We start from the raw sequence: 13,535 nt of genomic DNA, 5'->3' as shown, positions 1-13,535 counted from the left end.
GATGAATCCTTTTTAGTATTTTTAACGAACCCTAAGAAGGAGTAGTTCAGTCTCATCATGGTTAAGGAGTCCTACATTATTTATGTTTTTACGAATCCAACGAAGGTATAATTTGACTTCTTTTTCAGGTATAGATAGTTTAAAAAATATGCACAAATTAAAACTCCAAGAGGTTCCTTTTTGTAAATTTAGTCTCTTGGGCCTAAAAAGTCATAAAAAATACCTAGGAGAACCTTTTAGCCATGTTCAACTAAAGTATTCTTTTTTTGTAAATAGTCGATTCAATCTAGAAAAGGGTTAAACTTATACTGGTATATGCCTTTTCATTTACTTTAAAGAGTTCAAAAAGACAAGTGCTCAACAATATTTTCATATGTTGAGAGTTTGAAAAGAGTTTGAAGAGGACTCTAGGGGGTTCCTTTTTTGTAAATTTAATGAGCCAAAAAAAGCAATAAAAGTATACTCATTCATCAAAATGATTTGCATTAAAATTTAAATATATACCCTGCATCATGTTTTTTTATTTTTCATCTAACCTGCTTAGAGAATCATATAAACATAAAATTATATGATATATAGCAAAATTAGGTAAAAAAATATTAAAAATATTAAAATAATGACTCATTTTAGACATAAAAAGAGGTAAAAGTAATTTATTTCTTACCATTTTGAGAGAGCTCTGAGTGGTTTTTACCTTGATTATTTACTAGATGATTGCGGCCAATCCGGTGGATGATTTTCATTGCCATCAGTTCTAGGTAAGAGATCTATCTTTTCTCTACACTTTCATGGTTTTGATTTTCATTTTCATGCATTTTTTGGGAAAATTTTGAAGTTTTTAGGAGCTAGATTATTCCCTCATCCCAACGCACTTTTCCTATATCGGGAGGTTCGATGGGTTTTTCTAATTTACACCGAATAGTGCAGCCCAACGCACTTACCAAGAAGAGTAAGTGCAATGGGACACACTGTCTAGGAATAGACAATGTGATGGGCACATATAGGGTTTCAAAATTTGAATTTCGAGTTGGTTTTTCCCAAAAAGTTTCACATTGTTGATCTTATGTGATTTTTCCTCGATTTTGCAGGTGTTTTCTAGAGTGAAAATGGTGCTAAGTTGGAGAGAAAGGGAATATTAGATGTAAGGTATGATGGAAAAAAATGATCCAACCATAGTGCAAGAATTAAGAAACTATGGGCTATTTTTTTATTTTTATTTTTCAGATTCTGGGCATGATGGCCCAGTTAGATTTGTTGGAGTATTTGGTAAGATCCTAGGACATTTAAGGGAAATTATTTAGGATTGGTGAGTTTTTTTTTGTTTTTGTTTTTCTTTGTTTTCTCAGATTCTGGGCATGAGGGCCTAGTTAGATTTTTTGGAGTATTTGGTAAGATCCTGGGACATTTAGGGGAAATTTTTTAGGATTTGTGAGCATGTGGTATCTATAGATGTTGAAGACATCTATTTTCTGATAGGGCTTCCACACAGAGGGGCTCCTATTTCTTTATCTAGAAATAGGAGAGGTAGAGAGACAATGAGGGATTATATAACCATCCATTGTCAACCTTCCTCTTAACCTAGAAAGGATGGGAATATCGAGATAAAAGATATTCTCTAGCTTCCACTCAAAACCATTATATTCACCATTATAAAATTGGCTAATAACTCTACTCGTCACATGGCTACCAAAACTCAAATGTAGTATGCATTAAAGTGTATGGAACCTACATTCTTTAATTGGTGTGAAGGGATTTGGTTAACATAAAGGAGTAGTTAGATAGAGAGAAAACCAGGTGGTTCAACAACTTCGGGCATGGATTTATTGTAGTATCATTTGCTATACAGAGGGTACCATTATTGCGACCTTGGAGGATATCTCATGAGCTACCTGGACCTAGAGAGCCTTGCATGAGGCAATGGGTAGACTTGATGACTTGATATGCAGGAGGACCTATGATGAGCTTCACTCCTAATTTCTTCAGATGGCTATGCAAGCAACTGTTTATGATTGAGGTCTACCCTTATGATGGAGCATATTTCCATGGAGATCTGGAGCTCATTTTACTTGAGGGTGAGTAGTACGATGACGTAGGTAAAAATCATTGTCATTTTGGATTTTTTTGGCTTTTAAGTTTTGTATTTTTTTTTTGTTTTTTATTAGTGTGAGAGACTAACTATTGGTTTTACATGTAGACATTGGGTTGGTGCTACCAATGAGCATGTCCCCACTCCATCAACGATCACAACCACAACTTGGAGAGGTTGGAGCTGCCGGGGCCAAGATGGAGGAATTAGGAGGCCCAGGCTTGACAAAGACATTAGTCAAGTTTGAGCACCATGTAGAGGGTCTAACCCACACCATTCCATATAAAGGGGTTAATGACATCCCTATCTATTTACAAAGATACACCATAGGGGTTCTGGCTTAGATCAACTGACTGTTACACAAGGTTACCCATTTGGTCATATGTTACTATTATCATCATCAAGATTAGTCACCTAGGGTGTTTTGAGCCATATTTTTTCTTTTGCATGTATTCATATATTGTAGGCCATGAGCCATATGTCTCTCAAACACAATTTTTTTAAAACTCAACAACTATTTACAATTTCTAATATGTGGATGTTTTTTACTTATTCTGCTATCTTGTACAACGTGTGATGATTATTGTATGTTTACAAATGTTTCAAATGTCTATGTAAGACATAATTAGCCAGTGAATCTCTTAATGTATTTAGAATTCTTGGGACATGTTGATATAATCAAAATGTCTCTTTAAGAGGTGAACTCTCAAGAACATGTGTAACATAGTTGGACTCCTTACTAAATAAATGTTATTTAAATGTAGCACCATGAGTTGTGAATCAAGTATGACAACCAAATGACGAATACCACTTGAAATTGCATCAGAAAATAGATCGATCGTTGCACTATACTCAATGATATTATTAGTCGTGCAACCGATGCATATTCCTTGCAGATCACTAACTCGTTAGTCAGAGCATTGATTGCCAATGCTGCGGAAGAAAGGTTCTGGGTACTATGAATAGCACCATCAACATAACCAAAATATGGTTGAGGGAACACCAGCATCTACAAATCAAATGTAATTCAAGATAAGTAGAGGCAGTAGAAAAATATTGAGAAAACACACTGTAAACACACCAACAAACATAGATACAACATGTAGATAGTGATTATGTCGAAAATTTGTAAGAATAGTATTTTTTGAGGTACAACCCATTATGAGGTTGTGGCAAGGGAATTCTTTCAAAATTTACAAGCTCGTAGGCCCCTTTTGCAAGTATGCATTTAACTATGTATGGACCTAATTACATTGGTTCAAGTTTCCTAGCTCCTAATTTATCGACTTCTTAATCATATAAAAGGACTAGATCACCTTCTAAAAAGGCATGATATTTAACATTTTGGTCAAATTGTGCTTTGATAGATTTTTTGTGAGCCTCGTTGACCATCGCAACATCTCATCGAGTCTCATATAAATGGGTTAAGTGCAAAAAATGTTCTTCTTCAGCAGAGGTAACAAAAAGAAGTTCGACGACAAGTTTCAATGATGAAATTTCACATTCAATTGGAAGAAATACTTCCAGACCATACACTAGCTGAAAAGGTATGAAGTCCAGTTGCTGTTCGAATAGAGGTATGATATTCCCACAAATATTAGAAAAGGATAGTATGCCAACTCGTTTTATGAATCCCTACCATGTGTTGAAGCATTTATTTTAAGACCTTATTAATGAATTCTACTTGACCGTCGACTTGTGGGTAGTAGGGAGTTGAGCTATCATGTCATAAGTCAAACTTGAAAATCAGTTCAGACATCATGTAATTACAAAAATGTTTTCCATGGTACGTGACTATAACTTATGGTACACTGAATATTGCGATAACATGGTTAAAAAGGAATAATACAAATTTTTTTCTTATGTTGTCATATGTAGGCATCACTTTGGCCCATTTAGTAAAATAATATACTGCAACAATTATGTAGCCATGCCCCTTGGCTGAGTGAGGGTTACATGTCATGAAGTCGATACCCCAGTTGGAAAAGGTTCCAACAATGACAACTAGATGCAATGGAGCATGGGATTTATGGTTATGAATATAGCACACATGACACTTTGGGACTGCTAAAATACAATATCTCAACATAGTAGGCCAAAAGTAACCAAAATGTAATATTTTTTGGGTGGTAGCATATCTAGACATATGTCAGCCACATGATCCAACATGAAAATCATTTAAAGCTTTCTCGGCCTCCTCATGAGTGAGGGACCTTCAAAAGATCGTATCGACACCATGACGATAAAGAGTGTCATCGATTATGATATAATGGCAAGCCTGGTATTGAATACTAATGGGAATGGAATCCCCCCAAGGCATGTTTTGGGGCTCAAAGCCCAAGTATTGACCGAATCTTGTTGTAAACCTCCACGAATTGCGGGTGCGGGGTGTGAAAGTATGATACAGTCATAGGGTTGTTCGCCTTAGTTTTGTAATGTAATGTCAGTTGGATAGACCTACCCATGGTTCACGAACCATGGGATTGTATAAATAGAGCGAGGATCTAAGTGTAAAAGAGAAGAAAAAAGGAGGAGAAAAATTTATAAGTGATTAAGTCACAAGCTGAAGTGTGTCTGTGGGTCGCAGAGTAGGAGAAGGCTCTGTAGCTGAGTGTGCAAAGGCCTAATAGTCTACAGCTGAGTGGCGGACACCTGCAGTTGAGTGCGCAGGGCGAAGTCAAGTCTGCAACTGAGGAAGGAATTAATAAAGAGAAGTTTTGTTATAATTCTGTGTATCTATTCTTGGGTTAATGAATGATTGATATAATTTGCAAATATATTGTTTATTTACTGTGCGCACCTGTATGAATGGTTTATATTGTTAAGTATACTTAAAGCACCAAAGCTAATTAACTAACATTGGAATACCAGTAAGGTCTTGGGTAATAACGCAGAGTGTGATGTTCAGCCCCTAGGTAGGGTCGTGTGAAGGCAGTATATCAGGCTGTGAAGTATGGGAAAGTGCACAAAGCAACCTGTGCGCAGGGTCAAATCGTGAACTAGTTGAACTCCTCAGACATATCCAGGGTGTAGAAACCTGGTTCTAGCACCCTCCCATACTATTTCGGGTGAGACCTCAATCTGCTCCGTGGACTATTTCCAAAAGGACCAGTAGTATCGAGATTTGTTTGGCTAAATTAACTCTGAACCTAGGTCACGCCCCAATAAGCCAACAAATGGTTCCATTGTTGGGATCGGGATCTGCATAGAGATGTCTGATGTCGTATCATTGGAATTCGACAAAGAAAGGAATTGCAGAGTGGTTGGGAAGAAAAGTTCACGAGTTCATGGCACAAGAAAACAGGAATCTGTGATTATCAAAGGAAGAGTGGTTATATTGCTACTTATATATAGAAATCCATGAAATTTTCTTTGCATCCTTCCCCTCTGAGTTGTATGAGTGGATCACAAAGCTAGCAGACAATCAAGTAAGGTGTAGGCTCGACAAACCTATTGTGTGGACTCTAGAGTTGGTGTGCAGAATGGAAGCATTAGAAGATAAGATTGCGTGTGTTATGGATCAATGGCTCGATCGAATAATAGGAGGATTTATCACCGAGTTCGCGGTAGATACTTTAGTCAGCTATAGTGAGGCGGAATGACACTTCCTCAAAGAACCGTGAGGTAAGTACGTTAAATCTTTGAACACTTGGATTAAAATGCTACTATGTGAAAAGTGGGTTATGTGAATAATTGATGTTTGGGGCTACATGAAGTGGGAGGATCTACATAAATGAAGGTAGTGCAGAACTAGAAACTTGCCCCTTGATCTCACCTTCGCGAGAAAGCGAGGAGGAGCTCGCGAAGGTTTCACCAAGAAGTGGGATCAATTAGATAAAGCAGCGAATTCCGCACATACCACTCCCACCTACATCACCACCAGTTTCACCATATTCACCCCTGTCTTCGCCCACACCACCTCTGCTACCACCACAGTTCAATATGGAAAATGCGATAAAGTTGCCTGTGTTCAAAGGAGTAAGGAATGAAGATCCGGACCAGTTTTGTTTTGTGGTAAGGGCTGTATGGGAAAAGGAGGGAGTCATGGATGACAATATAAAGAAAGCAATGCTAGTCAGTGCTCTGTAGGATTGCGCACTGACTTGGTATATTAAGCATTCCAATGACAATTCGAAGGCAGGGATCATGGATATCCAAGTTGTGCTAAACAAGAAATTTAGCAGGAAAAAATTAGAGACACAGTCGATTAATGGATTTAAGGAAATCATGATGCTTCCAAGCGAGATCCCCTAGGAGCTGGATCAGAGACTGAAGTGTACAATTCATGAAGCCAATATGACCTTGACAAATGGGCAACATCATGCATGGTTTGTAGCATCACTAACACCACATCTAAGGAACATGTTGTCACAACAGAAGCTAACCACTTAGGCCGAGGCCTTGGAGATCGCAATGAGACTTCACGAGACCATGATATAAGATCCTAACCTGGGAATTCAATAGATCCACGTGTAGTTGAAAAACTTGTGCCTTGAGATGTAGAGTTTGAAACAAGACAGGACGTCTGACCCAAAAGCGTGCGAGGAGGTATGGTGCGTAAAGTGCAAAGGCCAGGGACATGACAAGGACCATTGTCCAGTCTTCGTGAACTACTTGGCGGGAGGAGGACCAATGCCATTGAGACTGGAGGCACAAGCAGGACCGAGCATGGCACTTGCATTATGGTGCACAGTTTGTCAGATAGGAGGGAAACATGCTACAGATAACTTCCATCTATTACAAAAGTATAGACATAATTCCTAGTAGTTGTTCTATAATTTCTGCAGGTCAGTAGGCCACGATGAGTGCACCTGTAGAAGTTATGAGTTGATGATGGATCAGAATCCTACTTATAAATTTTAGATTGAAACACGGGCCATCGATCAAAATGTAGGGATGGTGCACACTAGATTTCAGGGGCGCGGACGAGGTCGAGGTGGAATGGGACCAAGAAAAGGTCGTGGACAACTGATATGTTACAATTGCAGAGGGCTAGGGCATTATGCCTGCAATTGTACAAATCCAACGAGACCATCATGCTTATATTATACTTAGTTTGATCATGAGATGGAGGACTGTGTAGAATTTTGTAGAATTTTTCCTACAAATCAGCTAGCTTTGATACCATGTAGAACTTTTTCTACAGATCAGCTAGATCCGATACCATGTAGAAATTTCCCACCTGTAGATCACCTGGTAATGCAATGTACTAAAGCAAAACACTTGATCTACTTCTATAAAAAATTTAGCGGAAGCTTAATCAACCATGAGCAACATCAATAAGAACGCATATAACTAATAAGAAGGAATCAATCACACATAATATAGAAGAATTTACCTAGGGAAAGCACTTGCCTAAAACCCCATCTATGTATTATCATACAAGTGGAAATATAGTCTGGATTACACAAAGCCTTAGCTCGAAAGCTATCCAGCTCTCAGTACAATCCCTCTGCTTCTCATAGATAGTCAAAGGCTTCTCACAAACCTTCTCCTCTGCCCTCCAAGCCTTCTATTTCCTTGTGTAGTTTCCTTGGGGTCCAGTGCTGCCACCTGTGTGAATTGGCCTCTTCACACACTCACTAACCTTTGATATAACTGCACAAACTTGAAGGAGATAAATCCTCATCATGGATGAACTTCTTTTATAGGAAAAATATTCATCCAACTGATAGTACACTGTCCCTTCTCTGATCTCAACTGGGTCTCTGTTTGAACTTCCATGCATTAGTTATCCATGAGAGAATACTCAATTATCTGAAAATAATAGTTGTCACATGCATGCAAGCATCGACAAACTGTATCTAATTAATTTAACAACTTGTTAAATTAATCTAACTGAACTTGACTAAGTTAAACTAAGTCAACTGATCCTCTCAATATAGAACTCATCCTTAATTCCTCAATTAGTGGAGCAAATCAAGGACACATTCCCAAATCAGTGGAGAAATTATTGCATGTTCTCACAAACATTTCAAGTTTGATTTTCCTTAACTAATTAACTCATGGAGAATTAATTAATTAATATTCAAACTGTTGGTAAGACCAAATTCAAATTTTACTTCCCATTTTAGACTAGGGATTGTCTAAAAATAAGAATCCAACTTGAATTGCTAAAAATAGAACTTCTATTTTTAGCACATCCATTTTTCATTTCCTGTTTCCCAATCTAGCACTGATGCACAAATTGCTATTTTTAGCACTTCTATTTTTAGCAATTTCTTGTTGTCAATTTTCAACACTCCCTGTCAACAAGAAAGGCTTCCTCTCTAACTCGATTCTGTACCTCTAGAATGTTCTGCATGCAACACATCTACCGAGTATGGTTGCTCCAGCAACTCTCGGAACAAAAAAAACTCCCAACTGACCACTATGTTGGGCTAGAAACATACCCTGATGCTAAAGCTCTACTTGCTGCTGACAAGTGCTCCCTCTCTGACCTCTGTGCTACTGCAACATATCCATGCATCTTGCACAGTTGCACCCTTCTCTGTGCTACCCTGCACAGTGCAACACACTTGTGCCTCTCGCATTGTTGTAGCCTGCATGCTTTGCGTTGTCCTGGGATTCCCTGCACTGTATCTCTCTCTGCCGCTCCATCCGCATCTGTCTCTACCCAATCATTCAATTCCTGCTACTCCACATTGGGGCTCCCGTAGCAAGATTTCATCCAAGAGGTTGGGTACCTCAAGGATCCTACCGCTCCTCCATGGGATGATCACTCCACATTGCCCCACCTCCTACCTGGAGGTATGGATGCATGTGATCCCTCTGCCCACCTGTTATAGACATTTTTTGGGCACTGCAACCCCAAGAATAAAATTTCCATAAACCAAGGGCTACTAAGCCCCTAAAAGAGTTGTTCCAATCCCTAAAGGAACAAGGTCAACTGATTACAGCTTCTCCCAGAAGTTCTCCATGAAAAACTACTCAGAACTGGTCAAAACTTGATCATTTCACCTGCTCCATAGGCAAAGTTCGTTGCATCTCACCTAAGTACACTCAGTGGGTGTGTTGCATTTCAAAAATCCCTTCTATGGGGTGCGATGGGCGAGAAGAGACAAATGGCAGTGTCAATCCGCGAGGTGGAGAAGCATGGAATCTTCCAGAAACTTCTCCTGTGACACTTGCCTCTCTGAATTCGACCAAGGATGAGTAAGAGATCATCAATCTCCAAGTGGAAGCAAGAACTATCAGAGGGAAGACATTAATCAAATCACAAGCTGACTCATCTCCCTTACAGACATCTATATATGGATCCCTCATCCCAGAGATCCAGAGGCTGGAATTTTGCATCTTGTAAGGAATTGCTGTTGGTTTCTTGAGGAAACATCATAGTGTTGGGTGATCTAAGCTTTGCATGAGGTGAAGAAGGGCTTACTTGCTGAGAGGATGATGCTGGGTCAGAACAACTGGTTGTAGCTCTCTTGGCTCTTTCTTGATTATCAATAAAGCTATTCAAGTTTTCCTCCATACTCTTGTGTAATTTATGTTTTGTGCATTTGTATGGTCAATTTACATCTGATCCTAAGTTGTTTATGATAATAGATCCATGTTCTCGTATAGCGTTATGCTGCTGTGATTCTACAGGTACTTTGTGAAGCTGGGTATACAAGAAAGCGAGTAGCAAAGGACTATCAGAAGAGAGAGGAATCGAGTAAGGAACTAAGAGCAAGACAGAGGTTGATCTCCTTTGTTCTTCTCTCATCTATCTTTCATAAAGGAAAACAAAAGTAGTTTTACTTTGTTTGTTTCTATGGTAGCTATTCGCCTTAGTGGGATTAGCAGTTCTACATAGACACTTTTCCCTGTAACAAAATGGCGACTCTGCTGGGGAGCGACTAGGTTGTTTGTTTATCTACATTTGTTTACTTTATAAAGTTACAGATGGAGCCTGAAGTTGAGCCAGGTAGCTTTCGAACTGCATTTGCTATGTAAATGCAAAGTAGATAAATGCCGCTTCAGTCAATCTCCAGGTTTTGTTTATGAATTAAACAACTGATTTACAAACTCTCTAATTGCCCTTGTGGTGGCTCTAGTAACCTCCTTAGATCTACCTCTGTTGTTGATTTACTGATTACCACTTCCTCGACCAAAATCACTGAACTGAACTGCAAACTATGACCCAGAACCCAAGCAAAGTCTCATCCCTGGCCCAACGCACTCTCTATTCTGTGAATCTCAAATTCAGCACACTTCCCGAGTGTAGTAGGTGCGCTGCATTTCAAATTCACTGTGTTACAGGTGCGCTGATCAGACTAGGCATTGTTCCTAAATTTTGGTTTCTGTGTTCACTCTTTTCAGATCTATTCAAGAATTTTGCTGCCTGTAGTCAGTACACCTCTGTTTGAAACCCCTTTCCTTGCTGTTATTCCACCTCCATTGTGCAAAGAACTGTAAATGTTTTTGTGTATTTGTTAAGTCATTTTCAGTTCTCCTTTGCAAAAAAGTAACGTAATTGTACTGTCGTTTCTTGATTTGAAAGTGTCGCAAGTGTCGTTTTCAGTCATAGAAGAGAGTCTGATTGCTCTTGATAGTTGATTACCCTGTTACTATTGTATTTGATCTGAATTAGTAGTTTTTCTAGTGTCGAAAGCAAGTTTTCATTTCCAAATCGCAAAGTGTCATCATTGTCTTCATTTTTTATTTTGAAAAGAAACTTGTTAGTAATTGTCGCTTTGAAAATAATTCAAATTTGCGCATTAGCTTTCTCTTTATCATTCACATATTAAGAAGGCTGAAAACAAATAAATGCATGTGCATTTGCATTTAGACTGTTTGATTGGTTTGATTTAGGACAATGCATCTAGTGTGTGCTCTTTGCTCTTTGTTGAAAGAATTCTATATTTCTTTCCTTAGTAGCTAGGATTTTCATTACACAAAGAAGATAAAAAGATTTTTTATCATCTTAGATTGCATTTTAGGAATTGTACATCTACATCACGCGGTGAACCTGAAAGGAAAATTTCTTAAGCAAGATCAACTATAAAATAAATTTAATGAATCTAACAACGCTTTGGAATCTAACGCACAACATCTAGAAGTCTAGGCTAGAGACATATTCTGGCGTTGTAAAGCCTGGTAACTGTTTTTCTCACTGTTGGTTGGGTGATTCCTCCACTTTGAGACGATAAGTGCCAGTATGGACTTGTGATCCCATGTACCGTCGAGTATATTTTGGGAGACCACAATAGGCTTAATCCTTTGTCCATAGGAAGCCGTGTCTTCCGCCCTATCGATCGCAATGCACTGAGCACAACATTTGGGAAGATTGACTGCCGTACCATAAAAAGCATTCTGTAGTTTTGCGATTGGTTTGGTAATCCCTCTGCCTAGATTTCTAGAGCAGTCCCTTTCATTCCTTTTCAGATTCCTTAACGGAAAAGGTCCATTTGAGCACTTGTAACTTCAGGCTCATTAAAAATCGAAGGCAACTAGAGTCATCTTTCGTTTTTTCTCGACTCTTAAAAATTGAAAAAACAAGTTGTGTCAAAGCGTCTAAAATTTATTTTAAACGGAATAATCACCACCTTTCCTACGTTGGTCTTAGGTTGAGAGAATGGAGTCCACCAACCAAGGAGTTCCCCTTGGAGGAAATCCTAGTTCCTTCTCCTCTTGGGGAGATGTTGGTGCACCCCACATGGCCACATTGTCACTTCCAGGATTGACGATTGGCTTGCCCGTATGGCTTTTCTCAACCTCCGTCATTCCGAACACCACAATTCCTGAACAATCGAGTCAGCAACTAGACAATTCCAGAGTTACCCCCCAACCCTCTACTTTTTCCAATTCTTCCTCTCCTCCTTCCTCTTCGCTTGATGAGGCTAGTAAAGCCAAAAATCAAGTTCCTGAGCAGAAGAAGGAAAAGAAGAAGAAAGAGAAGAAGAAGAAGGAGCTAAAGGCGAAAAGGGGCAACCAAGCGTCGTCTAGCGAAAATCCACACACTGCACCGACCAGGCCTAAATCACCATGTGTCATTTGCAAAGGAGACTACTATCATAGAGATTGTCCCTGCATCCCTCGGATCTTAAGGGACTGGTCTCCTCGTTTGCACAACCCGGTGTCGTCAACCTCTGATGATCATGTTGAAAACACACCGTCGACTAGTGAAAATGAAGCCCCTGGACAAAAAGGAAAGTGCAAGTTTCCTTGTAAACTATGTGAAGGTGATCACACCGTCCACTGTTGTCCCTTCTTAGATGAGGCTAAAGGAGTTTTGGATGATCGTCTAGTTTCACTGTTATGACTTCCTCCTGGATATAAGAAACTCTTGCCGAGTCCATCACTAGTTGAAAATCCAGCTGACCCACTCAGGTGGTCGGCCAAAGCATCTATCATTGAAGATAAACCATCTGAACCCGTACCAGACGAAATTCAAAAGGTCGAGGCGGCATTTGACCCAGTCTTGCCTTCAGAGTTTCCATCTTCAGATGATACAGTCACCGAAGAGAACAAGGATGACACTGTCCAAATTCTTTTCGTAAACATAGACTCCGATGAACATGGGGGCAATTTACCCATTCCTTTACTGCAGGAAGGAAGTTCATCAGAGTCGTACCAGGCCATCTATTCGGTCCCACCTCCAAGCAACCTAGTTGTTTCCTCTGACTGGAATCAGCTAGGCAGACCCTGTTTACCGGCTAGTGTACCATTCTGAATCATTGCTCAAGTATATAGAATGGTTATGGTCGGTACCATCATAGCTGAAGGGGCTTCTGTGAGTATCCTTTCCTCGACTGCTTGGAAAGCGCTTGGTTCGCAATCGCTTTTGCCTGAGATGAGAAATCTAACAGGCTTTGACAAAGGAACCAGTTGACCATTAGGGATCCTTCCCAATGTGCCCATAACATTGAGAGGGAAAACCGTTCACATGAACATAATGGTAGTCCAAGGACCACTGGATTATAATCTACTCCTTGGACGAGACTATATTTATTGCATGGGAGCCGTTGTCTCATCACTCTTTAGAGTAATGTGTTTTCCGAACGAAGGAAGAGTGGTCAAGCTCATAGACTAGCTTTCATTCCCCGGTTCACGCATAGCAAATAGTCATATACCATCCATAAATGGTCTTTTCATGCAAGGAATGTCTCATCAATCTCCAGTATGTCCACCTGATGAGCGCGAGTAATTCGGGGGACATGACTGAAACCCAGGGGGCATGCACCTTGGTCTGCTTCGGCAGGAAAACTGCAGGTATAGGATAGGTTTCCGCGAGAGATATATGACTAGTCTGACACTCCCGTCCATGATTGGAAAAGGGGGTTGGACTGGAACAAGATTCCCTTGTCAAAGTTATGTGAGTGGAGGCGTCTGCGCCATTCACCTTTGTCTATTTCGGTAGACATCGCCGAAGAAGTGTTTTGTTTGCGGTGCGAATAGAACAATCTTTGGTTACCTGAAAGAGGTAAACCTTTCCCAATAAAACAAATGTTTTGTCGGTGGGTTG

This window comes from Pinus tabuliformis, chromosome 5_1, assembly GCF_031772625.1.
Source record: "Pinus tabuliformis cultivar Carrire ecotype Pingquan chromosome 5_1, CPIR1, whole genome shotgun sequence".
Classification (NCBI taxonomy): Eukaryota; Viridiplantae; Streptophyta; class Pinopsida; order Pinales; family Pinaceae; genus Pinus; species Pinus tabuliformis.
Note: the sequence above shows the minus strand (reverse complement) of the source record.